Source organism: Megascapheus bottae, chromosome 12 (genome assembly GCF_031878675.1).
Source record: "Megascapheus bottae isolate mThoBot1 chromosome 12, mThoBot2.hap1, whole genome shotgun sequence".
NCBI classification, from domain to species: domain Eukaryota; kingdom Metazoa; phylum Chordata; class Mammalia; order Rodentia; family Geomyidae; genus Megascapheus; species Megascapheus bottae.
Genome location: NC_143520.1, coordinates 45,208,535 through 45,235,607, shown reverse-complemented (window position 1 = coordinate 45,235,607; position 27,073 = coordinate 45,208,535). Strand labels below are relative to the sequence as shown.

The 27,073-nt window shown below is 35.4% G+C and overlaps 1 protein-coding gene across 2 annotated transcripts in view; it reads right to left on the bottom strand.

Annotated features, from left to right (window-relative positions):
- The window catches only part of Dpp10 (dipeptidyl peptidase like 10), a 636,241-nt gene that overhangs the window by 230,992 nt on the left and 378,176 nt on the right, over positions 1–27,073 (bottom strand). The window lies entirely within an intron of this gene.

The window sequence follows — 27,073 nt, the reverse complement described above, 5'->3', positions numbered from 1 at the left end:
ATCAAAACAACTCTGAGATTCCACCTCACTCCAGTTACAATGGCCATAATCAAGAAATCTAATAACAACTGATGCTGGAGGAGATGTGGCCAGGAGGAATCACTACTACACTGTAGTTGGGAGTGTAAACTCGTTCAACCACTATAGAAAGCAGTATGGTGGTTCCTCAAAAGACTAAACATAGAGCTCCCCTATGACCCAATAATTCCACTACTTGGCGTTTACCCAATGGTCCAGAAACAAGGACATACTAAGTCCACTAGCACAGTGATTTTCATTGCAGCTCTATTTACCATATTGAAGTCATGGAAATAACCCAAATGCCCTTCAGTTGATAATTGGATCAACAAGATGTGGTAATTATGCACAATGGAATTCTTTTTTTCATATATATATACGTATATATATGTATATATATACGTATATATATATTTTTTTTGGGGGGGGGCAGTCCTGGGCTTGAGCTCAGGGCCTGAGCGCTGTCCTTGGATTTTCTCAAGGCTAGAGCTCTACCACTTGAGCCTCAGCACCATTTCCGGCTTTTTTTTTCTATGTATGTGCTACCAAGGAATTGAACTCGGGTCTTCATGCATGCTAGGCAAGCACTCTACCACTAGGCCAAACTCCTGGCCACATTTTTATTGTAATTAATAGAAGGGTTACATTATATTCGCCAGATAGAAGGTGCATTAATTCACATACATTGATACCCTTTCTCATGTGTTGATCCCCATGTCCCTCTCCCCCACCCCCATCCCTCATCTTGTTTTCCCACCTTCTCTATCCAATTTCAAATAACCAAATACAAACATATCGAATATATCAGATAACAAAGTGAGATACTGTAACAATATGAGATAACCAAAGGACAGCAAAAGAGATGAGAGATAACATAGTACATTAAGGACAACAATCACTCATTATATGGCTTTTGTTTCTATATCCTAGAGTTACACAATGGGATTCTATGCTGCCATCTGAAAGAAAGACATTGCCCCATTTGTAAGGAAACAGAAACAGAAAAAATCATATTAAGTGAAGCAAGCCAGACTCAAAGGAACATCAGCTCAATAGTTTCTCTCATTTGTAATAATTAGTATAAACCTTGACTCTCCTAGTAGATGATTACAATAGAACTAAACCTAGATACATAATGCCATATAGGATGAGGCTAAAGGAAAGGACCTCCAGGATATAGAAACAAGAGCCATATAATGTGTGGCTGTTGTTCTTAATGTACTATGTTATTTCTTATCTCTTTTGTTGTCCTTTGGTTATCTCATACTGTTTCAGTATCTTAACTCTTATCTGATATGTTGTATATGTGATTATTTGTTTATTTGAAATAGCCTAGGGCAGGGCGAAAACTGGATGAGGGAAGGGGGTGGGGGAAGGGAAACGGGGACAAAAACATGAAAAGGGATGGCAATGATTATAAAGGAATGTACCTTCTATCTGGCAAATATAATGTAACCATTCTAATAATTACAATAAAATATATTTTTAAAAAGAAAAAAATTTAAAAAAGATGATTTTTAAGAAGTTGAAAAAGTTGTATTAGTTGCATAGAAGATAAGTAGAACGTATTGTATTAAATTAAAGTGGTCAGTGATGAGGCAGATTTGAACAGATTGTTTTCAAAAGATGCTTGGCTAAAACTGCACATTTACTTTGTGAATGGCCAAGTTGTTGCTCGTAAACATAACCCTTCAGGACTAGATTGAGATTTCAAGTCTTAGTACTGATAAATGCACTTATGAGAATCTGTATGGCTTGAACCTTATTAGCCAACTGAAAAACACACTTTTGCTTAGAACTGTTATAGTCCTGCTTATATTCTGGACAGTTATTTATGGAAATGTCATTTTCTTACCAAAAAATTGAACTTAGTAGTGATTTAATACAAAAGGCAAATCCAATCTCACAGTTGAAGAAACAAGGACTAGAGGTTGCATGAGTTATTACTGTTATACAATTTATTAAAATTAGAACTAAATCTCCATCTAATACTCACCAACCAAATGAAAAATTCTTCTTTCTGCTCTGTAAAGTCTTATTTAATAGGTATAAACTTTTACCTTATCTTCAAATTTGAGCAGCATGATCAATTTTAACAGCAATGTGTTTGTAAACTATTTATCTCCATTACATATTCAGCTAATACATCGTAGACTTGGCAGTGTTTAATGCAGAATACAGAGCTCTAGATCATCTGCTTACTCTTTAGTATTTGGTGTTTGTATTATTGCTGTTCAAAGAGGGCTGGATTGCTGTATAAATACTAGCTCACCAACAGCCCAGTGGAAATGTTTTTAACTTTTTGAATCCAAACAATGGAAAAATACATATCAGAGTGGAGTCCACTTTACTTTGTATATGATCTGTTTCAATGCTACTCACTACCATAAGATGGTCTTTGAACAGTAGACAGAGAACATCAGCCAAAGTTCTCAGCTTCTGATGACTTTTCTCTTAAATGTAGTTAACTGGTTAAAAACTGAAAATGGATTCATCTTTCAGAAGGGTGTACAATGTATTGGAGCAAGATAAACTGGTTAAGGGACACACACATATGTGTGTATGTGTTGTACATATATATGTATAAGTATATATGCATATTTTACATATGAATATGCATAATAAAAACAATTTATAGAGATCTTATAGATCTTTTAAAGATCTATGATTAACATGGGGAAGATAAATAGGTGAATTGTAATGGGTATAATAGTTAAAGTTATTGTTTCTCTACTTTAAAATCCAATTCATAGTCCAAAAAAATGTATACCATGAAACTGGTACTATAAAGGCATGGTTGGGAGGTCAAGGGAAGGGTGTTGGATATGCGTAGAAGGAAATGGAGAGAATGTAGTCATAATACTCAATGCATAACCTATACAATTAAGAAAATTAAGGGTGGGCTGGATTTGTATAGATGGGGTAGAAAGATGTAAGTGGTTACATCAATCTATCAAGATGCAGTTTGTTCATAAACTGACTTGTTGAATGGCAACCCATTTTCCCAACTATATAAAGATAATAAGAATATATAAAGATAATAAGAATGAACATATATATATGTATTCATGCATATATATAGTGTGTGTTTGTGTGTGTGTGTGTGTGTGTGTGTGTGTGTGTGTGTGTGTGTGTATTGCCAGTCTTAAGGTTTGATCTCAGGGCATGGGAACTGAGGTCATTTTAGGAGGCTCATTGCATTCTCTACCACTTTAGTTACAGCTCCACATAGGCGGCCTCTTCTCCTCCTCCTCTTCCTCTTCCTCTTCTCCTTCCCCCTCCTCCCATTCTCCCTCCTCCCCCTCCTCCTCTTCCTCTTCTTCTTCTTCTTTTTCTTTTTCTTCTTCTTCTTTGTTTATTGAAAAAAAAAAAGCCCCTTGGACTTAACTTCCCTAGCTGATTTCAAAACATACCTCTCAAATCTGTCTCCTGAGTAGCTAGGATTATAAATGTGAGCCATTAACACTCAACCAAATTGCATTTTTTTTTAAAAAAAAGGCCATTTCACAATCAAAGTACCTTTGATCATTGTCAACAGAGCATGACAGAGGAAACTTGGATTCATGTCACTCTTAAATGACTTCAAATTTTCAATAGCAATTCTGTTTTTGCATAAATTTAAATTAAATTGAATGTGCTTATAGAGTATTAATCAAACAGAAATATTCAACTGAAGTTTTCCCTCATGATTAAACTTTTATTTTGCATAATATGCCACTTGCACTTCATCAGCAGCCGTAATCTCATTGAAATAAGAGAAATGTCAACTTCAAAGTTGCCATCTCTTACAAATGATAAATTCAGCATTGTGGATTAATGCTGTAAGTGTCCTATTCTTCCAATAATTAAATGTGAGTGAACTCATGCTTTACAGCAATCAAGATGAAATCTCTTCCCCCAAAGCTGCACAAGAATAAATTACCTGAAATTTTTAGACCTGTGCTTTGCAATACATACATAGAAATTTACTAACAAGATTGACAGACAAAAAATTCAGAAGACTATCATTGTTATTACTCTTTGAGGAAATATATTTTAATGCATTTGACAAAGTTAATTAAAATTTCCACCATTTAGTTGAGAAAGCATTATTACTTTATCTTAGATATTTAAAATTATTAAACATGAAGTCTGAGGGTTTCAGAGTGAAAATAAGCTTTGGAAAAGCCAATTCTCCCATTATAAAAGCCATCATGAAGGTTAAATTAAAAAAACAATCTAGGGGGCCAAGAGTTTGGCCTAGTTGTAGAGTGCTTGCCTAGCATGCACGAAGACCCGGGTTTGATTACTTGGTACCCTACATACATAGCAAAAAGCCGGAAGTGGTGCTGAGGCTCAACTGGTAGAGTGCTAGCCTTGAGAAAGTCCAAGGACAGTGCTCAAGCCTTGAGCTCAAGCCCAGGACTGGCAAAAAAAAAAATCTAAAAGTTAAATCTAAAGGGTAAATAAAGTGTGGAGTTTTCTAAGGAGAGACAAAACTTGGACCAGAACAGAATACAATTCTCTGATAATTGGGGAATTAACATCAGAGCTGGGGCAGTTGCCATGTAGTCAGATTGCAAGTGAAAGCTGATCAAAACAATCAAGTAACAAGCACTGCCAAAAAGTAAGCGATTTAATGGACTGAGTCAAAGAAAAACATACATGAATGTGGTTGATATGCTCAGTTCAAGTTCCTAATAGACTTCTGGACAATTTGTGAAGTGGAAGTGTAGCTTTCTATACCTGAAGGCCAAATAAATAAATCTCATGCTGAAATCAAAACCAACATAAAACTTTAGGGAGTATTTCAGAACAGAGTCAAGAATGTTCTGTTTGCACTTATCCCCTCACCACCTCCAGCCCCTATCTTCTGTTTATTCCTTTTTGTTACTTTTAACCATTTCAGTACCCTTTGACTTGTATACAAGTTTATCTGATTTGGGGAGGATAGGGAAAAATAGAAATGGTGGACAACTCAGCAATGATATTCACTGAACACTCTGTTTGAAATGAACTATGCAACTAGGGGAATCAGGAGGGGAAAACTGGGTCACAAATACACTTATTACACGACTTACATAACTGTAACCTATCTGTACATGCAAATCACCTCTACAATAAAATTTAAATTAATAAAATTTGCAGCAAAACCCCGAATGTTCAGGGTATAATGGAAAATTTAATGCAGATAGGACAAGAATGCGATCAATTCCAAAGGCTGAAAGATAAACATCATGTCAGTGGACCAGAGGTTAGAATTCCAAAGAAATCTTAGAAGATCCATGTTCATTGCTTAAATATAAATATCACATATATAATGAAGGAAATGAAGAATTCTCTGCACAGTATAAACAAAACAAAAATGGAAATTAAGGGAACTGGTGGTTCTGAAAAAAAATCAGTTGATGGACTCAGTAATAAAGATGTCACAGAAAATGGTCTGTATATGTAAGGGCCTATTAACAGATTCACTTAAATTGAATGACAAGAAAAGGGGAGAAGAGATTTATGAAATAGTCAAAGAAAGAAGATATCTGGGGGCTGAGGGAGGGAAATGGAGACCAAGACATGAGAAAGGGTATCAATTTTTGTGAAGTACTGCACCTTCTATCTGGTGAATAAAATGTAACCCTTCTATTAATTACAATAAAATTATGAAAAAAGAAGGAAGATGTCTGGGACAGGGTCAAAAGTTTTTACACATGTAACTAAGCTTCCAAGCAAAGAGGAGAAATGTAGAACAGAGGACAATGTTTGTAACTACTACTACTTTTGTTAGATGAACAAGATGTCAGACTTAATAATAGAGTGGACCCCAAATGGAACAAATTCAGAGAATTATACGTAGCACCAGACAAGATAAAATAATGGCATTCACTAGGAAGTGGTTGGAACTAGAGAAAATCATGTTGAATGAGATAATTCAAGACCAAAGGAACAAAAGGGCGCATAGTCTCCTTGATGTGTGTATATTAGATCCAAACAGCACAAGAGCTATGAGTCAATACTCAGATACTCAAGATCATTGACATGTACTTAGAGTTATAAATATAACTATATAGACATATAAATCTAGGGATGTGATATATCTTCTATGGACATATATAGATCAATACCTATCTATGAGATACAAACTCTCATGTGCCAGTGATTGCATATAGAGATTCCATTCTTGAATACTTGTCTGCTAAATTTGACATTCAAAATATGATGTATAAAAATCAGTGTTAATAAAACCTTTTTTAAAAAATGAACAAGGACACAATAAAAATAATCTACAGATCAATCACTTTAATACACAAACCAGTAAATAAAACTTTTGAATTGAATACACATTGAAAAGATAATACACCATGATCAAGTTGGCTAATTACACAGATGCAAGGAAGTTCAACATAATGAAAAATCAACAAGTATTATGCATCACATAAACAGGATGAATAAAAAAATCACATGATAATTTTAATTGATGGAGGAAATAGTACCTCAACATAAAGAGGCTATAAACTACAAAACAACTGTTTTTTTTTTTTTTTGGTTTTTTTGTTTTTGTTTTTTTTTGCCAGTCCTGGGCTTGAGCTCAGGGCCTGAGCACTGACCTTCGACTTTCTCAAGGCTAGAACACGGCCACTTGAGTCTCAGCACCAATTCCAGCTTTTGCCTGGGTATGTGGTACCAAGGAACCAAACCGGGGTTTTCGTGCATGCTAGGCAAGCACTCTACAACTAGGCCAAACTCATGGCCCAAAACAACTTTTTAACCAAATGTGTAGAGACATATTTCACGCTGGTAAGAGACTAAGTGAAAAGATGGTATATATTTATGTACCTAATAATTGGGGCTTAAAGTTAATGAATGAAGGCTGAAGAATTCAGATAGAAAACTAGACAATCTCATAGATCTGGAGATTAACTCCTTAGAACCTGATAAAATTATCCCCCTAAAATTCAATAAAATGTAGAAATTCTGGACAATCTCAAATTCTCTGACCCAGATGGTAGAAATAAATATATCTTAATATCTGAGAATTCATAAATCAGTTTTCTCAAGGCTAGAGCTCTACCACTTGAGCCACAACACCACTTGTGGCTTTTTCTATGTATGTGGTACTGAAGACTCAAACCTGGGTCTTTGTGCATGCTAGGCAACCACTCTACCACTAGACCAAACTCCAGGCCTACTAATCCTTCAAAAAGAATAATATTGTACCATTTGTAAGGATTGGAAAATCTTGGAAAAAATATTAAGAAACATTAGTTGTATGGATTCCTTCATTTGGGTTAACTAGATTATCCCTATAAATCCACAAGTAAACATAGTAGATACATTTTTACATTGTAAAAAGATACATTGGGACACTATAAATTATACAGATCTCTAGGCATTAACAAAGTGAGACCAATAGAGGACAGTCTGAGGAAAGGATCACAAAGGCACAATAGCTATGTGCATATGATCACATAAAATAATATTTGATGAAATGAACTCCAGGAAATGAGGATCTTTTTTCTTTGTTGTTTTCTTTTACTTTTCTTTATCTGGAATACAGAGGGGCACTGAATGGTGAGACAAAAAGTGAAAAAATGCATCAGTAATAAGTGAACTATATAATGTGTGGATGGGGATGGGGGGGAACTAGGAGAGAGTGAGGGTAGTGGTGACATTTTTTCAAAAAGAATATGTACTCATTATCTGCCTTACCTAACTAACCCCTTTATACCTCATCTTTACAATAAAAACAAAAATTTAGAAATTACTGAGGTTATAAGCTCATGCTTTTCAAAACTAATGAAATGAGTAATAATAATGAGATGGAAAGTAATTAATTTATTCAAAATAATTTATGGGTTAAAGTAATCAAAAATGAAAGCTGAAAACATTTTGTGCTAAGTAGAAATGATGTAGTATAAGAAAATTTGCAAATTCTATTCAAACTGGCAGTTCTCAAGAAAATGTTGTTATATATGACAAGAATATATATAGATATGTATACGATATGGATATAGATATAGATATACATGATATGTATATATGAATGTATATAGATACATATGATATGAATATATATAGAAGAGCAATGCAATGTAAAGCCAAAGAATGTAAAGTGAATAGAATGAGAATGTAACAGTAGTTTGGGGAACCAGAATGCTGGTTTCAGTTATATCATTGTATACAAGTGTAAATAAATAATTGCACAAATTTTGGGCACAGAATCACACATCTGAAATCCCTTTATTAATCAAATGCAAATTATAGCTATTTCAAATGTGAGTGGTGTCCTGTGTTGGAGAAATGAGCTCACACTTTGGTTTATACAGTGTTACACCGGATTGCCATCCTGTCTTCTTTTTAAAGAGTATCTTTTCTTAATATTTTTTAAATTTAATTTTATTGTCAGGGTGATGTACAGAGGGGTTGCAGTTAAACACATAAGATATGGAGTAAATTTTTCTCATTCTCCCATATACTTCTCCCACTTTCCCTTCTTCCATCCCCCCAAGTTGTGAAGATCATTTCCAACATATTGTCTTATGATTATCGCTGTCACATTGGCTCACCCTTTGTCCTTTATTTCATCATCTTGTTGTTCCCCTTCCCTGCCCTAATTCAAATAAAAGTATATACAATACAGCAAGTGCCAAATCAGATACAGTGACAATAAAGTAAACCATAGGAGGGAAAAACGGAAAAAAAAAAGAAGTAACTTCACATAGTACATTAAAAACAATGACCACAAAGAAAACCCACTTGTTTCCATACCCTGGAGTTCATTTAGCATTTCATCATTATTTAAGGTCATATACATAAAGCTACTGAGCTCTTGTGATCCTCTGCTGAGAAAATGCTAGACATATACTACTTATTACAAATTGGGGAAACCATGGAGTCTTTGTTTCTTTAGTTCTTGCTCACATAATATATTTTCCAAATGTTTCCATTTTCCTTACAGATACAGTCTGTCATGTCATAGCTTTTAAACTATAACTAACCATTTATAAGCAGTACAGTTGTACAGGCTAGAAACACCATATCAAGTAAGGATCATAGGATGCTTCTTTCAAGAAAAAAAAAGTACATAGTTTTTAACTTGGTACAGCAAGAGTGAATAAATAGCTGCTTTCAGTGGAAAATAACACACAAGGATTTTCCTAAGTCATCATGTCTTCTTGCCCTTGTGAATTGATTGCAACTAATGGCATAATGATTAAGGTTATTCACATGACAGTACTGGTGAGAATGGAAGTTTTAATCAATTGCAATGGCTGCAACTCCTTTTAGTAGATAAGAGGAAGGTATGAGGGGAACAACTATGATCTGATCTCAATCAAGAATGGTAAGGAGGGTAGGTTTTTCCTGATGAAAGACTGTGACACAGCACTTTTCCTACAGGAACAGTTCATGAGGCAAGAATGAGAAACAGAAAGAAAAGTGAAAGTGAATTTATTTTACAGAAAATAGAATCAGAATATGAAGTGTAACTTTCTTATTTTTAATAAATATTTGTCTATGAGGAGAGATCACTATGCATGAATGCATATATGTATGTACAGGTGTGTATATTACCATGCCACATATACAAACATCTGTTGGAGGAGGTATTTAGAAGAGCACCAACTAACAAACTAATATTGGCAATTGAAATGTTGGTAAATATTAGGCAGTGGTAAATGGAAGTCTTACATTATATTCTTTGACTTTGGAGTATTAACATAAATTTCAATTTTATACAAACATTTATTTCTGCATTTTAGCTACTACTTGACTTCCTGTGAACATACTTTTATTTCAGTTTATTTAAAACATGGAATATTGACTCCAGATTTTGCTTTTATGACTCCAGATTTTGCTTTTATGACTCCAGATTTTGCTTTTTTTCCATGTTGGCACTCAGAGTCTTTTAACTATGAGCACTGATACTAGAATTCATCAAAATTCTCTAAGCCGTGGCCAAATTCTTCCAAAATACAGTTCTTAGAAAGTACCCCTGTATTGATTGAGATGTTTAACAGGGAATTTGAGATTCCCTGAGCAGAATTCTGCAAAGGATCTAAAAGGCTTGCTCTCTCTTGACCTCAAGTTTGAAACAAATATTGGGCTCTATTAGTCTACCTGGTTGAACATTAGTGAGACTCTTTTTAAAAGCCGTTAGTTATTTATACTTCCCATACAATTGGCATTAAGTCATATATTACCAGTTAGAATGAACTACACAATAATATTTTAAAAAATGAATTAGTATAGAAAACTGTCAAGAGTTTTTGCTATCATTTATTGGAATTCCATAGTTTTAAGAACCTAAAGCAGGAGGTTAGTAGCTAATAAATAAATAATGTACCTCAACTGTTTAAACTCCTGTCATTTGAGTGAAATGTTTAAAATGTAATTTGCTTACTTCTTTGTTATGAGACTCAAATGGTATCACATAAGAAAAATTGCACGGCTTTGCATAGCAAAGTTGCTGCAATAAGTAATAACAAAAAGTAATCATGAAGAATTGGCTAAATAAAATAAATTTTAATACTATTTGAGATTTGTTTTATTAGCTATTTTCAAGATAAAATTTATCTGGATTGCCAATGTATGCAGGTTAATTTAAATTATGTCTGAGTTAATCATGAAAATGTATTAAAATGAAGACCATTAGAATTTCAGTTAATAGTATTCCTGAATGATTAATTTACTTCTTAGCTAACATCTGCTTAGGGGACTTAGTAAAATTCCCTAAATGAATTTGATAACTGATATTTTGCTCTAGTGCCTATATGTGATTTTTTTCTGAAGTACTAGTTTCTAACACATATAGGCCAACATAATAGTTACTCTGTAATATAGCTTTACCATTGCATCATTTCCAATATGAATGATTTTAGTATAATTATGGCTAGTGGGACACAATTTTAATTAATGTATGTATGATTATAAAGCTAGTAACTGTTTAATACTGAAGTATAGCTGGAGTTTTATGTATTACATTAGCAAATGGGAAGACAAAGGCAAGAAAGGAACATGAGAATGTAGAGTATCACCTTCTTTTACACAGCCCCCATTACTTATCTTCTGTTATCTTATTTTTAAGGTAAGTATATATTTCCACTACTGTAGATGCTAAGGTTCAAAGCCTTAATTACTGGCCTGAACACTTCTGCTTAGTAACACTTAGTGTGCACTGTAGCTTTCTAAGCAGACAGCAAATAGCCCATAAAACTGAACTTAAAGGACAATTAAGGAGACTTTGGAATTTTGAGCAAAGCTCATCAAACATTATCTGGAAGAGACACATGGGAAATACTTTAAATTATTCAGCATATACACAGGTGCTATTAAGTTATCCTCTTTATTTACATTTATTTTTCCCTTCCTTTCATCTGCCATTTTTATTACTTCTTTTCTTTCTCATTTTTGTTTCTTTTTCATCCTCTCTCCATCAATTTTTTGTTCCTTCTTTTCTTTTCAAAATTGTTTACAATGTATGCAAATATAGATTGTGCAAAAGCAAGTGAGGGATTTTGGTTGCTTGGTCATAGATTTTTCAATTCCTATTCTTAAGATATCTGGTAGAATTCTCTTTAATAACGAGTTAGTGGCTAATAGTCACTTAACTGAAATATAAACACTTTGGAGGAGACATTTAACTTTGGAGTAGTAGGGTTTGAACTCAGGGTCTTCTTGTGCTTGCTAGAACAGGGACTACACCACTGAGTTGTGCTTGTTTGACTTTTTTGTAATATAGTCTCACTTCCTGTAGTAGCATAGTCTGGATCTATTTTCGGCTTCCTATCTTATGATAATTGCACACCATTCTTGGTTTTGTTGAGATGGAGTCCTGATTCCTTTTTAGCTTGTTTTTGTTTGTTTGCTTTTTTTTTTTTTACAATGCATAGCAATTGTATCCAGGAAATTATTTTCTTTTTTGACAATTTGGGGATTGAGCTCAGAGTCTCAGTTCTCTCTTTGGACTTTCTCAACACTAGCCCTTACCACCTGGTTTTTCTATGCATTTGGTACTGAGGAATCAAACCCAGGTCTTTGTGCATACTAGGCAAACACTCTACCACTAGGCCAAACTCCCGGACCCAAATTCTTTAAATTTTAATAACCACATATGATCACTAGCTCTTCCACTGGACAGTATAGACAGCCTATCAAGCTCAAAAATTTCTTTCTGGTCTCATTTCTTGATGATTTGTGTCAATTATGACTCAGGCCAGGCTAAATTTGTACTTATTTGCGCCTTGTCTAAATTGGACCTCCAAATGTTATATCCTTTTATTACACTCAGTATGATGAGTTCTCTTCCCACCCCCGCACTGCAATGTATGTATTGTTTTGTATTTCAGGCTGAGCTAGAAATTGTGATCCTTCTTAGTCCATTTCCTAACAATCGCTTTCCATGTAATATATTGTTTCTGTATATATGCAAACTTCCTTCTGGTCTATTCATGTGTCAAGGCCAAGGGTCTTGGCACCAAGTAAAATGGGAAGGAATATGTGTTAAGTGACAATTAATAAGTTTACAATCAAAGTATCCTATAATATCAAAGACTAAAAAAGATTAAGAAAAACTGATAAATTGAAAGGCTTTCATTTAAGAGTTTCAAAATGGCTTGTAATTACAGCATTTCTTTCAAATTTTGAGGATATGCATTTATTACATATATATATGATATTATTATATATTATAGATATAGAATAGCTACTATATATTTTATTATTAATATATACTTATATACACAAGTACATACAGTATTTATTTGCTTCTTTTGCATCATTTCAAATGCTTAAGAAACAAAAGTAAGGAGAGGTGGTAGGGAAATGGGGACAAAACATGAGAAGGGGTATCATTGTGTGTGAAGTAATGTTCCTTTTATCTGGTGAATATAACTGTAACCCCTCTACTAATTACAATAAAAATGATAATAACATAAAAAAGAAACAAAAGTAGTACACTGCCAAGCTTGAGCTGTACTGTGAAATAAAAGCTTTACAATGGCAAAGTGTGTATTTCACAAGACTTCTGTTAGGTAAGTCTCCCAGCTTGGAGAATTTAACATGGCCATAATTCTTGGTGCCTAATGCCATCAAGAGGTGGAATTTATTTTACCATTCATTGACTAGGATGGTTAGTTGACATATTTTAACACATACAATCTATAGGGAATGATATTGTATAAATGTCAGGCCCAGGCTCTTGTTATATTTGATTAGTACTACTATAAGATGGGTCACGGGCTTTATATCTTTAGCCAAAGATAAAACATGTTAAAAAGATCCTAGCACACACACACTCTGTCTCTGTCTCTCTCTCTGTCTCTGTCTGTCTCTGTCTGTCTCTGTCTCTTTCTCTCTCTCTTTCCTCTCTCTCTCTTCCTCTCTCTCTCTCTCACTCATAAACCATGCTATGTTAACCTGCTCACCTCAACATGATCATGATAAGCCCAAGTGACAGCATAGAGCTGAGAGGCGCTATTCCAGCCCAATCTACAGACTGACTTATTAGTCAGGAAATGACTGATTGCTATTTAGAATTAACAGTGGAGTGTTTTACTTTCATAGAAAAGTCATTTTACTTTATTTTTATCAAATATACCATGTTATTACTGTCTGAGAAATAGTATTATCTACTCTGCGTGTAAACTAAATATGCATACTGAATTATTCTTTGTTCAGTCTTTTTAGTATTTTATAAAGGAAGACTTGCTTCCTTTGAATTTAAAATAGAATTTAATTTTCATTTTTTCTATGCATGAAAGGGAAAATAATTTTTATTTATAGTATGGAATAAATTAAAATTAAAAACACTAAGAGATTCCCACACTGAAATCAAAAACTAAATAAAAGAAATGCTTTAAAAAAGACATTTATAGAAATTGTTGGTCTAATACATAATTGAAGAAAAGTGAGACGTATTAAGTTAGGAAACTTAGCAGCTCTTTCTAGGGCAGTCATCCATTTCTGTAAAATAACCAAGTTATTTATCCTAGGCATTTGCCGCAATTCTCACTTTAGACAAGGTTGCAAGCAAAAAGATTTCCGGAACACTAAACACTCATTTTAATCACTTCTTAATTTTACTTGAGAATGTTTCTTTCAGATTCAAGAAGTCTAATATTTATCATCCTCCTGATGTTACAAAATTTTTCCTGTGATGTACAGTGCAGACCCAAACCATATCTAGACAACAAGCTTATCACCAAAATGAAGGTGATCATACACATAAAAAAATTCAGTGACACTTCCCATTGAAAGTAGTGTGTAGATCTTCTCTTGAATCAGTAAGGACATATTATGACCTGAGCTCCAAGAATACTAATGGAGTGGTGTTGCTAATTTAGGACCCAGCTCATAAGGTGCTCTGTGCTTTGTATCTTGGAGCCTGGGACACCATGTAAAAAATCCAAGTTCTTATATTTTTAGGCCATATGTGACATTTTGTCAAGAGCTCTGGGCCTGGGGCCAGGAGTTTTGCCTAGTAGTAGAGTGCTTTCCTAGCATGCCCAAAGACCAGGGTTCGATTCCTCAGTACCACATGCACAGAAAAAAAAAAAAGCCAGAAGTGGTGCTGTGGCTCAAGTGGTAGAGCTCCAGCCTTGAGAGAGCCTAAGGACAGCATCGAGGCCCTGAGTTCAAGCCCCTGGACAGGCGAAGGAAAAAATAAGAGTTCTGGGCCAAACCTGCCTGTCAGCCTTTTCTCCCAGGACATCGACCACTCTAAGGCACTATCCCCATGAGGTACTGATAAGCCTGCTTGACTTACTCAATTACCACATTTGTTTCTGAACACTATTAGAGTTCTAAAGTTCTAAAAAGAATTACTTCTTGGGAGAGATGGAGGAAAATGATGAGATATTTACACTGATCAAAATGTGTTGTAACCTGCCTGGCAACAGTAGCTCATATCTGTAATCCTAGCACTCAGGAAGTTGGGATCTGAGGACTGTGGTTTGAAGGCATCACAGTCAGGAATATTTGTGAAACTCCTTTCTCCAAAAACTTCAGAAAAAGCCTGAAGTTGCACCGTGGTTCTGATGGTAGAGTACTAGCCATTACTATAAAAATGCTCAGGCATAATACCAGGTCCTCAGTTCAAGCCTCAAGACCAGCAAAGAAAGAAAAGAATAAATAAGAGGAGGCATTGTTCTCATAAATTGATATGTTGAACTGAAATCTCTGTGTATAACTGCATAAAGATAATAATATATATATAATTAAAATAAAAATACTAAAAAATAATTGTGTCAAGTAGACATGCTGCATTTAAATATCTTTTCATTTATTTGTTCATCTCTCTCGATTAAAGTACCAATACATTCCATATTTCTTTTTTTTCTAAGTAGGAATATATGTTTAATAGAAATTTTTCTTTTTATGAATAGTCATCACATTTACATTAGATGTTTTTAGAATGGGGTTTCTCAATATGTGCCCTATGGTAAAAATGTGTCAAAATGAGTTGGAAGCAAAATGTTGTGGTTAAATACAGAGATTGTGATGAAAGACTGCCCAAGTTCAAATCTTAGCTCTGCCAAACTACTTGTGTTGCCCAATGTAATTAACTCTGCCTTTTTTTCCTCTCCTGTAAATCATAAGGAACACAAGCATGGTATTATAGGATTTCAAATAAGTTAATATTAAAAAACTACTTCTGACAGTGTTTGGTAGATATACAAGTGGAATAGTATAAATTTCTAGATTATAGTCAAGACTGAATCCAGTAGAATCTCTTGAGCTGGTAACATTTTAACAAGTTCTCCTGAGAATTATTAAAGACATTAACATCACAAAGCTATTGCTTTAGTTATTAGAAACCTTTATGAACTAATTTCACAGGGGAAGCTAATGTAGTAAAATCCAACCTTACTCTCTATGTCAGTGACTTAGGTCTACAAAGTCCACAAATCCTTTTGGGAGATTTTTTCCCCCAAATCAAATTAAATGGACTGATTAAACATGCTTCTTAGTAATTAGCATCTCAAACAATGGTTCTTAGTGTCAGGGTTTCCTAGGCATCTTTTCCTCAGCTGACTTCTTGTCTGTGATCAGTTTCCCTGTGTTTAAGTGTTCTTTCTTGCACACATCTTTGCTAGCGTCAGGCTTGATGGAACTCTGAGAGTTCAAGATAAGGCTCTTTATTCCTAAAAGTCCAATAGCTAATAAGAGAAGAACTCTACTAGATGGCATAGCTTAAAGTCTTAGGGAATAAATATCAATTAAGCATGATGATTTCTGCAGAATTCTTGCTGCAGAAAGTTGTTACTTTCATATTTATTCTATGACTGGAGTCAAATTACATAACTTTACAGTATGCCCTTACACATCACAAAATATAAGACCATATTTGGAGGAAGGATTTTCATGTTTAAGGTGGCAAAGACAGTAGAGACCAAGGTTACAGCTTCAGGAGTTATTTATCAAAGGAAAAGCACTGGCATTTGTAATCCCCGAGACTTAAGCCTCAAAAAAAATCCTAAATAGGCTTTCACTGTATTTATAACATTATTTTTCATAGAAGAAAGTTATGACATTCACAAAGACATAATCATACTATAAAAATTAAACTGAAAATAATAATAAATCTAGTAATAATATTTGTTTTGTGCTGAATTATATCCTCTCAAATTCATATGCTAAGGTGATGTCATTCATATAAGTACTTCTGAATGTGACTCTGCTTGGAGAGAGTGTTAGAGAAGTCATTAACTTAAAATGAAGCTATTCCTGTAGATGCAATCCTAATATCATTGATGGCCCAACTGGAAGTGGAAATGTAGACTCATATTTCTCAGAGGGAAAGTCATCTGTGGACAGAGGGAGAAGACAGCTATCTCCAAGGCAGGGAGTGAGGCATAGTCTCAAAACAAACCCCAAGGCATCCTTGGATAGTAAACATCAGCCTCCAGAATTCTGGAAAAGAAATTTATGTTGAAGCTCTTTAGGTTGGACCTAGATGACAAAGTTAATTTTTAAAAATACAATACTTTGTAGATTTATGTTATTCCGTTGAAATGCACACTCAAAATACGTAGGAAGACAGTTTAGAATCTCTGCCTCTTGACTGGGCTACCTTTCCAGCCTTAGAGTCAGCAACCGGGCATCTCCAGCACATGTATCCAACAAACAGGGGCTGTCTCCTGTTTTGGTCAGAAGAAGTTTCGAACAGAGATGGCCTTTGGTTGTTCTAAGAGATGGCTCTGTCTATACATTTTCCTCCTTTTGTCTAGAATATGATATCTTTTGTGTATTTCTCCTGATTTTCAAGGATTAAATTATTCCTTTTCCTAAATTTGTTACAACCCAGTCTGTGTCTTTTGGATTAGATGACAATGTTTAATAAATTGTTTCATCGGAGATCTCACTAACGTTCTACTTGGAGTTGGTCTCAAATCAATAGCCTCCAACTCTGCCTCCTGAGTAACTGGAGGTATACACATTCAATAATAAAAACAACAATAACCATGATAATAGCTATCAACAGTTAAGTAATTTCTTTGAGGCAGGAGTTGTGGTAGGCTACTTGAGTACCATCTCAATGAAAGTAGAAGCTTGTCTAGCTGGTCTCCTGCCCTTCTTAAAGCCTTTGCACCATACTCTGTATTATAGAAAGTTCATAGTCAGCATGTGCTTACTACAGGAATGAATTGAGAGGTGGAGGTAGATAGTGTTATTGCCTAACAAGTACTCAAGTCCCTAGGTTCAAATCTTAGTTCTCTCTCTCCCAAAAGATGATAGAGATGGGGAGAATTTTATCAAAGGACATTGTATGCATGTTGTAAATATCACAGTGAACCTTCACAATAAAAAAGAAGAATGCATAACTTCAAAGAAAATAAATTGTTTCATTTCCTTGTCAGATACCAAGGACTGCCCTCCTAGAGGCAGCTGGGTTGGGGGCTGAGTAAAATGATCAGCTCAAATTGGGTACCAGTCCTCTCACCTAGCTACTCAGGAGAGTGAGATCTGAAGAGTATGGTTCAAAACCAGACTGGATGAGTCTGTATAAGTCATCTCCAATTAATCACCAAAAAGCCTAAAGTTCAGCTGTGGCTCAAGTGATAGAGCTTTCACCCTAAACACAAAAGCTTAGGGTTAGCACCCATACCCTGAGTTTAAACTCAAGGACCAGCAACCCTCCAATCCCCTACCCCATACACACACACACACACACACACAGAGATCAATTCTAGATTTCTGGGTAGCATTCAGCAAATGATAACTCATGGAATGGCAAAATGTCAAGCATTAATGAATTTGTTTTATTCTAGAAAGTTTCTTTTTCTTCCCTTTCAGATGACCCAACCAGAATGTGAATGCTTAGTTCCTAAACAATATCCCAATACCTTCTTCAAAGCTTTAACTGTTTTTCTCCAAATTCCTATATTTAGAATGGCAAAGTGTTCATATTTATGATATGGTACATAAGTTGATCTTCATGAGACTTTCTATGTGCTTAACCTCTAATAGATACCTGAGCCTGGGAATGTGAAACCTTTTTATTTTTAGATCTGAAATTAAGGATCTGATTCAAACTAAACAGGATTCTTTTGCAATTTGCAATACCGTACTCTATGCCACTAAGCCAATTACTGGATCAAAACATTGTCATGTTGCTTTATCACAGTTGAATGTTCAATATATTCTTGACGCATTTTTGTCCCTATTAAGGATAAGGTGATTGATAGTTTTCTTTTGCACGAGCGCACGTGGGCGCGTGTGTGTGTGTGTGTGTGTGTGTGTGTGTGTGTGTGTGTCTGTGTGTCTGTGTGTCTGTGGTGGGGTGTAGGTGCTATATCTTGAGCTCTGCAGCCCTACCCCTGGGCCTGGACGTTGTCCCTGAGGCTCTTCAGCTCAAGGCTACCGCCCTACCCCTGAGCCACAGCCCCATGTCCCACTTTTCTAGGGATTTATTGCAGATAAAGAGTCGCTTAGTGCCTGGGCTGGCTTTGAACCACAATCATCAGATCTCAGCCTTTTGAGTAACAAGGATTACAGGCTACTGTGCCCGGCAATGGCAATCAATAGTTTTGATGAGACTACTGAACTAATTTTCTATGCTGTAGACTACAGTATTAAATTGTTGTCTACTTGTGCTTTGAATAGCACAGAATTACTTTCTCATAGGATGATATGTAGGAAATCCAACATGGGTTTTGAGCTATAATCAAGTGTCAGTGAGGAGGTTTTCTGGAAAGTCTAGGAAAGACTCCATCTGCTTCCTATTCTCATCACGGGCAAAAGTCAACAAGTTACAGTCATAGAAGTGAGACTGGCTCACTGGCTGTTAGTTGTATGTCTCAGCTGTGGAAGCCGCCTGTGTTCTCTGGCCATATCCCCTTTCCCACAGCTTTGTCATGTTTCTTAGAAAGACTTTTCTCTTTTCTCTACTTCTTCTAAGGACCCCCAGCACATTCTATTAAAGATCAACTGATATTCTACTTTCATTCCACCCTGCCACATAAAACAACATATTAAACAGCCCTAGGGTTCAAAGGTGGTTATTTTGAGGATCATTCTACTGTCATAGTTACCAAGCCTAGAAAATAATAACAAAGGCAACAGTTGTGTTAGTGAGGTCTGAAGTTGTGCTTCAGGCAGCTCTGAATACCAGTTGAACTCATCCACAGAGCTGACACTTCCTGAGGAAGTGTGCACAAGGAAAAGTGTTTTTTTGATCCTTTACAAACAAGCAGTATGGATGTAAAGGACACTAATGAATGCATTCTGCTTTGTTTTGTTTTTTGTTTTGCCAGTCCTGAGCTTGGGCTCAGGGCCTGAGCACTGTCCTTGGGCTTTCTCGAGGCTAGAGCTCTACCACTTGAGCCTCAGCACCACTTCCGGCTTTTTTCTATGTATGTAGTACCAAGGAATCGAACCAGGGTCTTCATGCATGCTAGGCAAGCACTTTAACCACCAGGCCAAACTCCCAGCCCTAATGAATGTATTCTGAAGAAAGCAAGATGTCACATTTGAAATCCCTTTCTAATCCAAGCCTTAAAGGAGTTCTAAACATTCATTTTTCACTTCATGCTACTTAAAGATAAATTTACCCAATAAATCAAAACTAACTATAGTAAACTAAGAGAAAATATTTCAAATTTGTTTTTCCCAGGCTATAAATGATGTTGAAGTGGCTCTTCCTTCTCTTTACTCAATCCCAGTTGCCTATCTTACACCTGGGCAAAAGATCACAAGCAACAAAATCTTATTTTAAATTTGTGGCAAGTCACATGAAAGTAAATTTAAAGACGTTTTAAAAATAAAACTGAACAGAAAACAGGATGATTTTAGTGAAATTAGCTCTTGAGGGAAACAAACAAGAGTTCATCTACTGAGGCATCCTCCTTATTGTCTCTGAATCAGGTCTCTCAGAGTTATTTGGGCCCAATGCCAGTTGCTGGCTGGGTTTGGCATTGCTGGCAAAGAAACCTTGACAGACATATTGGTGTAGTAAATTGTGGGTTGAGGGTGGGAGAGAATTGACAGTGGAGGAGGTTCTGTAGGTCACCTAAATCTAAAGGACTACTGCCAGCAGTTCATTTATTGAAGAAACATTTATTGACATTGGCATATTCCAGGCACGGTTCCAGATTTAGTATGTAATTTTAAGATAGTCTTTACCCTCAATAAGTTGATAGCTTAGTGGAACAACAGAGAATGAAAACATTTTTTCAGCAAACAGTGAGATGCTCTATGTTAGAAAACCATATAGAGTATGATCTCTACGTTTTGGAAAGTCTTTAGAGAGAAATTAGGCACTCAGTTAAGTGGAGAGAAATAAGTTGAAGATATACAGAGAGGGATAAAAACGTAGTAAAGACATATGGATCATAGGCAGATTGTCTAAGACAGTAGGGAACTTGTGCTGAGCTTTCAGTTGAAGAGAGGGCCATAATTAAATTTCATACAGATTACTCAGAATACAATTTTGGAAATGATAAAAAATAGAGTAGAAGTGAAATAATAACAAGATCTTACACTACATTCGTTTAAAAAAACATTATTCTGAGAGACTAAAAATATAGATGAACAGGGTAAATCAATCCTAAATTTAAGGAAGTCAGACAGAAGATAGAATGGTTCTCTGTTCATGCATATACAAAGAAATGAAGATATGAATAAGCATGCATGTACACCCAATGTCTATTTATATCAGAGTATATATGTACGTGTGCTGTTATCCCTTGATATTTGTGAATTGCTTTGCAAATTCAACCATTAGGTACCCCAAAAATATAGCAGAAGGTACAGACTCTGTACCATTATCATTATTCCCAGACTACTAGACCATGACAATTTTATAAATAGTGATAGATTATATATATGTATTCAATATATCTTACATTGTGATAGGTATTATAAAGTACTCTGGAGATGAAGTATACATGAGTTTATCTATGGGTTTCATATGTCATTTCATAGAAGTAAATGGAGCCGCTATGTTTATTATCTACATGGAGAGTCCTAAAATCATTCATTCATGGATATCAAAAGATAATTTCTTGTCTCTTTTATCTGTATTCATGTGGGTATATGTGTATAATGTAAGTTATATGAGTTATGTATGAAGAACATGTTATTTTTCACTGACAATTCTAAATTCAAAGGAATGTGTGAGGAAAAAAGACAGGTGACTGTGAAATATAAATAAAGTGCACATAATATCTTTTTTCCTGTTATTATTATTGGCTTTTATTTTACTGATATTGATACTATAGTTTGTGATCTTTATTTTGATTTGTATTTTTAGAATTGTAATTTATTTTCTTTTTTCTTTTTTTAAATTGTGGGGGTGATATATAGAGGGATTACAGTTATATTCATTAGATAGTGGGTACATTACTTCTTGAACATTGATACACCTTCCCATGTTTTTCTCCCATTCCCCCCCACATACACACTCTCAATCATCTTGTTTTTCCTCTTCCCTTCCCTATTTCAAATAAACATATATACAATATACCAGGTAACAAAGTCAGAGACAATAACAGCATGAGATAAACCATAAAGAAAAAAAAAGTGAAAAAAAGTAACTTCACATGGTATATCAAGAAGAATCACAAAGATAAATCACTTGTTTCCATATCCTAGAGTTAATTTTGTTGAGTCTCATCCTACATAGCTATATGTGCATAGCTTTTGAGCTATTGTGAGGGAAAACTCGGACCCAATGGGTCCTTTGAGTCTGGCTTACCTCATTTAATATGATTTTTTCAGTCTTTCCATTTCCTTACACATGGGGAGAAGTCATTCTTTCTGATGGCAGCATAGAATTCCATTGCAAGCACAGAACATCTTACACCTGTGTTTTTACAGACAGTTTTTATGCAAGAAAATCTTGTGACTAAGTTTTGGAAAGTCTTTAAGCATACTTACTAAAGTATATCTATTTTGCAAATTTGATTTAAAAAAAACAATGACTCTACAGCAACACAGGGGTAAAGTTACATGCTTTGATCAACTTTTTTAAAAGTGAAATATATAATATTGTAATTAAACGTCTTTGGCTCATTCAAACAATTGCTAAGTTACAAACCTTTGTGTTTAAGTTGCACAATGATGGTTTATTAGGAAAATGGCATTTAGCAGCTTATTTTGAAAAGGGGAAAATTATTCACTTTATAGGTCCTGTGTAAACTAGCAAGTTTACTTTGTAAACCACATGCACAAACATTAATGCATATACTCACATGTGCATTTGAATCCACATGTGCACAAGTCCACATATATGATACACACACATGCACATGTGTGCGCGTGGACAGACATACACAAACGGGTTCACTTCTACAGATAGTAAAAGTAAACAATCATCTTTATGCTGTTCTTTGGGATTTTGATATTATGAGTTATTGTATTTTCATTTTTTCCCATTTTCCTTTTCCATATGAGCATATTTTTCTTCTATAATAGGAAAACAAAAAACAGCAACATGTAATTTGAAATAAAATAAGACTAAGTGTTCTTAGGCAGGGTGTTTGAAGGCAGGGTGCAGTGGCACAGTGTCAGTGCTTGTTTGCAGTATACCGCCCCTCCCAGTACATCTCAGCAAGTCCAATATTTGACTAAATTGGCAACAATGGTGGAGTGACTGGCAATTTCGATAGAGCTTGCATTGCTTTGGCTTGTCTATAATATCTCCATGGATCTAATTATTTGTATTCCATAGTGAATCTGGTGAAAAGAACCAGAAAGAGTCTGATATGGGAACAAGAACAAATTTTTCAAACATTAACTAGGTGAGTGCCAAAGGCAAGTGGTTGCCTTTGAAACTTCCTAGGCTGATTCACGGTAACCTAACATCAGCCCTTCCAGTCTCCATGTCAGTGTATTAACATAGATTATGATCCTACAGTGAAGGTACCAGGCAGTATGTGAAATATGAGTATGCAGAAGGATAATTTTGCCTCATTATTACATATCTACTTCTGGTTATTTGTTTGGCAAATACATTTAGAGCCCTCATTCATGCATAATTACTGTATAAACCAGCTCTATATCTGTATTGTTAACAAAATAACATTATTTTCATGAATCTCCTTTAATAGGAACATTCACTTTAGGAGTCTAGAATAACTTCAGTACAGTATAGTAACTCAACACTGGATTTGGCGTATACTGAAATTATCAAAGCAAGATGCCACAGAGGCAAGGATTCATTTTTGCTGTGGTCATTGTTATGTTCTTTTATTTACTTTGTTTTATATTGCAGGGTCTTAGATATTTTAGACTGGCCTTGAATCTCGATCCTCCCAAATCCTGGGATAAGGTATGTACCATCACATTCTGCAAGATTGATTTCTTTAACAAGAAATCTCTGTGCTAGGTTTTGAAGTTTTCCCAAAACATGTAGACACAGAAAACAGCTTCTATGTACAATCTGTATGTAAACTATTTGAAAGATACATACATTTGAAAGTATATAATAGCAGAAGTCCCAATAAAACTGTTCATCCATGATGAAATATATTAAAGATGTCCATGAGCAGTCAAGTATAACAATTTTACCAGGGCACTGAAATTCTTAACTCAGATACCTATCTATCTATCTATCTATCTATCTATCTATCTATCTATCTATCTATCTATATAGTTATACATAAAGATTGGTGCCAGTCCTGGGGTTGAGCTCAGGGCCTGAGCACTGTCCTTGGACTTTCTCAAGGCTAGTGCTCTACCACTTGAGCATCAGCACCACTTATGGCTTTTTTTATATGTATGTGGTACCAAGGAATTGAACCCAGGTCTTCGTGCATGCTAGGCAAGCATTCTACCACTAGGCCAAACTCCTGGCCCTCGATATATTTTTAATGTACATTTCATATTTTTCTCCCTTGTCCTATTCTTAGTTCAGGCAATTATTTTTATAATAAGAATTATTTTTACTAATTTAGGAGCTATTTTCCTTCTCAGCTCTTACTTCTCTTAACTGCAGGCACTGCTTGAGTTTCTATCAACTCAATCATGATGAACATCACTTAGGTGAAATCAGAAAGCAGCACTCCTGACCAAAGTTTTGATGCTTTCTGATGACCCATTATGTTGTCTATAAAACACAAACCATTTTAAGGTGATATCAGTTGCTGTGGAACTGCCTTAAGATTTGCTCATGAAATCTTTATCCTTTTGAATAACCAGCATGTGTACATGGTAGGTTATCATTGCATATTTTAAAAATATTTTCATGTATACTTTTATTACTATCTTCCAAGACTTGTACAAAGGAGTTGACATAAAACAATACAGTGTATAAATACAATATACAATTTTGAACAATGTCATCCCTTTCAACACTCACCCATTCCTCCCCATCTACTCCTTCTTTCACTCTTACTAATTTTGTAAAAAGAAAATACAGTGAATGCTTCATTTCCATCTCTTCTCTTTACTTGTCTCTCCTTACATCTGGATTCCACCATACCCCTTTCAAGTAACTTCTGCCTGGTGTTTATTTTGTTGAATTTGATCTTGTTTTTCTAAAGAATTATAATATTTGAATTCTCCCTTTAATATACCATGTCTCAATAATTACAACATGCACTATGAATTTTAAAACAAAATAAAACAGTGAAAACAAAATAAATTTTCAACAAAGAAACCCAGATCCGAAGAAACATAAGTTGCATGATTTCACTCATTTTTGATAGCTAGAATGTGCCTACTATAAGTCTACAAGTAACCACACTGGGTGTTAAGCAAGAGATTACAAGTGAATTAACTGAAATATAATAGACACTTTTTAAAGAAGTATAAAAGAGAGTAAGTCAAACCCAAAGAAATAAGTACCAGGAAATAGGAATTTGCAAGAAGGGAGGGTGGAGTCAAGGGGAGAAAGGTAGAAGAATAAAAGGAGGAAGGCGGAGAATTCAGGCAAGAATTCATAATATCTACCACAGAATTCAGAAATATATATTTATAATATTAAATGCCAAAGGAGAAACCACGTTGTTGAAATGACCACTAAATACTCCCAAACATTTCAAAACCATCCTTTGCTGATCTTCTATTTATTGTTGTTCTTGTTGTTGCTGTTGTGGGGCTTGGGCTCTGTCCCTGAGCTCTTCAGCTCAGCTTTAGCGCTCTGCCACTTGAGACACAGCACCACTTTCAGTTTTCTGGTGCTTAATTGGAGATAAGAGTCACATGAACTTTCCTAACTGGACTGGCTTTGAACCGAGATCCTCAGATCTCAGCCTCCTGAGTAGCTAAGATTACAGGCATGAGCCACCCACACCTGGCTATAACCTCATTTTTTTTTGCCAGTCCTGGGCTTGAGCTCAGGGCCTGAGCACTGTCTTTGGACTTTCTCAAGGTTAGAGTTCTACCACTTGAGCCTCAGCACCATTTCTGGCTTTTTTTCTATATATGTGGTACCGAGGAACTAAACCTCGGTCTTCGTGCATGCTAGGCAAACACTCTACCACTAGGCCAAACTCCCCGCCTCCCCTATAACCTCATTTTTAAAGTTTTCTTCCTCTCTCTCTCTCTCTCTCTCTCTTTCTTTCTTTTTTTTAATCTTTTTTTTTTGCCAGTCCTGGGCTTGAGCTCAGGGCCTGAGCACTGTCCTTGGACTTTCTCAAGGCTAGAGCTCTACCACTTGAGCCTCAGCACCACTTCTGGCTTTTTTCTATGTATGTGGTACCGAGGAATCGAACCCGGGTCTTCATGCATGCTAGGCAAGCACTTTAAACACTAGGCCAAACTCCCGGCCCTCTCTTTCTTTCTTTCTCTCTCTTTCTTTCTTTCTTTCTTTCTCTCTCTCCCTTTCTTTCTTTCTTTCTTTCTTTCTTTCTTTCTTTCTTTCTTTCTTTCTTTCTTTCTTTCTTTCTTTCTCTTTCTTTCTTTCTTTCTCTCTCTGTCCCTTTCTTTCTTTCTCTCTTTCTTTCTCTCTTTCTTTCTCTCTTTCTTTCTCTCTTTCTTTCTCTCTCTTCTTTCTCTCTCTTTCTCTCTCTCTTTCTCTCTCTCTTTCTCTCTCTCTTTCTCTCTCTCTTTCTCTCTCTCTTTCTCTCTCTCTTTCTCTCTCTCTTTCTCTCTCTCTTTCTCTCTCTCTTTCTCTCTTTCTCTCTTTCTCTCTTTCTCTTCTTTCTTTCTTTCTTTCTTTCTTTCTTTCTTTCTTTCTTTCTTTCTTTCTTTCTTTCTTTCTTTCTTTCTTTCTTTCTCTCCCCTCTCTCTCTCTTAAACAGGAGAAAGTAGACAGATACATGCTTGTAATGGTAACTGTGTTCACATTCACATAGATGTGCAGTAATCTTTGAGACTAATATCAAAGACAGGAAAGAAAGGGTAGCTTATGCACTCTAACACAAGGCCTGATACTCCCAGAAGAGCATATAGTAGCTGAAGGGTATTCCTTCCCCCCGACCCCTGCCACCAAGGCACAGAAGTGATTCCATAGAACGTTTGTAGTGACAGAAAGGGATAAAAATGAATCTAGAACAGAAAGTTGTAGAGATCCTTCTGTGGTTGTATTTTGAGCCTGGTGTTTTACCCCAAATCAGTTGAGAATCATGGTATTGAGAAAAGAAACCTCAAGAACATGATGGCTGAGCACCAAGGGAAAATGATTGCACCTGCTCCGAGG